This window comes from Copadichromis virginalis, linkage group LG1 (genome assembly GCF_057382275.1).
Source record: "Copadichromis virginalis isolate Kocher_CV1m ecotype Utaka linkage group LG1, C_Virginalis_male_GT1.1, whole genome shotgun sequence".
Lineage (NCBI taxonomy): Eukaryota > Metazoa > Chordata > Actinopteri > Cichliformes > Cichlidae > Copadichromis > Copadichromis virginalis.
Window position 1 is genome coordinate 19920482 of NC_140618.1, and position 2594 is coordinate 19923075.

The 2594-nt window shown below is 35.9% G+C and overlaps 1 long non-coding RNA gene across 1 annotated transcript; it reads right to left on the bottom strand.

Annotated features, from left to right (window-relative positions):
* Window positions 1-920: 920 nt before the first annotated feature.
* Window positions 921-2121, bottom strand: LOC146718667 (uncharacterized). Its single transcript, XR_014917663.1, has 2 exons — window positions 1757-2121; window positions 921-1169 (listed from the first exon to the last, which is right to left on the bottom strand). It is a non-coding gene; the product is annotated as an uncharacterized LOC146718667 (long non-coding RNA).
* Window positions 2122-2594: the final 473 nt, after the last annotated feature.

Here is a 2594-nt window from a genome sequence, read left to right on the forward strand (position 1 = left end):
AGAATGTTTTGTAATTTTCCCTCTGTACTTTGAATCACTTGAATTAAAGACTTTCAGCTTTAATTCAAATGATTTTATAAAAATTCTGCATGAACTGTTTAGAAATTACAGACATTTTTACACACAGTCTCCTATTTTCAGAGGCACAGCCCTGTACACTTCCCAGTTCATCCTGCTGCTTCCATAAAGACTAGTTATGATGTTCCACTGCCAACCAAACATGCGCATGTTTGACATGAGGCATACTTCAGATCATGAGCTTGTTCTGTACTTCTCCATACTTTCCTCCTCCCATCATTCTGGTACAAGTTAATATTGCTTCCATCTGTCCAAAGAACCGTGCAGGCTCTTAGATGTTTTCTGGCAAAGTCTAATTTGGCCTTGTTTTCGAGTGTTTTGCACCTTCATGTAAACCCTCTGTATTTACAGTAATGAAAGCTTCCTGTGATGGTAGACTTTGTTATGCCGACCTCCTTGTGATTGTTTAAATGTTGTGAAATTGTTTTTCTTAACCATGCAGTACTACTTATGGCGTTGTATAAGTAATACTGAATTGAATTGAAACAAATACTTTTATCTAGGATGTCACTCTACACAGCAAATCCAGCATGTCCAAATTAACACTGTCAGATTTGATTTCAACACTATTAAAGTGTCTATATGGGTCCACACCAGAGAGTGTTCATTTAACTCTTTTTGGAGAGTTGGTACGTTAACTCTGATTTAGTGTTAAACACCAAATCTGTCTGGAGTTGATAATTTAACACTTGGTGTTAAGAGTTTATATATTAACTCTCAAAGAGTATTTTAGTTTAACTACGTAAGAGTTATCTTCTAATTCATTCTAAAAAGCGGGAATTTTACTGTTCTGAACTTCTAGAAATTTCTTTTGGAAATAAACATTTACTAAAAAGATGCAATGGTTTTTGAAAAACATTTATTCTGAACTGTGCACCCCAATTTCAAAACATTTTCTGAAAGATGTAACAGTATACATGTTCTCACTTTCATTAGAATTTTGTTTATCAAAAGGTCTGACATGGTAAATGCAAATAACAGCATTCTCAACACTTATTTCTTCAATACAATATGCATGTCCTTCATTCATCCCTTTGTGGAACTTCAACGCACTTCTGCTCTCCCCCATATTCCATCTTCACAAGCATATCCTGTGTGGAGATCGAATAAAAATTAGTTGACACTAATTAATGGCACAAATAATCCAGTAAACAATTGCAGCACAGTAAAAAAAAAAAGGAATCCTCTTTGAGCCATTACTTGTGTAAAGTATTTTCCCAAAAGACAAGGACACAGGCAACAGGTAATACTGAACTAAATGTAAAACCTCAACCTTTTTAATTTTTACCTAAACCGTGTGCACAAAACTCTGGAGGGATCTATGCTAACGTAGAACCCAGTCAGGACGTCAGCTACTGCTGTTTGCTCGTTGTTGTTTTTTTTTATGGGCGATCGTTTTCAGGCTTCAAGTAGCACCATTACACCAACATTGCACATTCTACACATTGTTTTAGGTGTATTTGACCAAAAGTTTGACTGAAAATTCACATGCAAGCTTTTTTTCAAGGCTGTGGTATTTGCCCGCAAACAATACCTTTCAGCTAGCTAAAACAGAATATTATGCTATCAGCGAGCAACATGGCTAATGCCTTTCACACAGCTTTGTCTCAACTCCAAAGAGCCACAGAAGTAAAAGCTCATAATAATAATTGAAACAATCTTTGAAAAAATGACTTACCAAGCATGGCAAACAACTCAAATATGTAGAGCAAAATGTTCTGAAACGGCTTCACTTCAGCTTCGATTGGAGCCGTGCTGGGGGCGGAGTCTGTGAATTTACTCTGTTGGTGTCATAGCCCCTGTAGGAGTTCAGAGTTAAGAGGTCAAGAGTTAATGTTTCCATTTTAACACCTCCAGATTTGACAGAGAAACACTCATTTTTAACACTCGATTTTAACTACTATCATTTTACACCTCAGAGTTACATTAAAAGAATGTGACTCTGCTTAGAGTAAAATTAACTCTACTTTTGCAAGGAGACTATTAACACCAAAAAATTTAACACTTTTGAATTTGCTGTGTAGGATGCTGCTTCCTGCTGGAGCATACTGGTCACTATATTTTGCACTATATTTTGCTCCGAATTCCAAAGGATTTCTCCAGATTTCAACTATTGTCCAAAATGGCCTTGGACAAATATAAAGGTAGAAAAGAGTCATGTCATCTGGGAGCTCAAAAAGTTTTCTTTTTCAACTTGTTTAATCTCAAATCCTCTTAGGTAACCATTACGCTGGATGCTAGTTTGAAAAAGGAAACAAACCTTTTGGGTACTTCTAATTTATAGCACACCTCTGTTTCTGAGTAACATGTGTGCTTAATTTTCTGCACACTTTTACTAACTAGACTGTCTGCAAACAGGTTTTTAGCTTTGTCTTGTTATTATATCAACCCTTGGCACTAAATGTACCAGAGATAAATAGTTAAAACTGTGGAAAACTAATAAAAAACAAGCATTTTAGCCACACACATGCTAATTTGAGACACAGATGACAAACACGTTTTTCTGCTTACGTTGT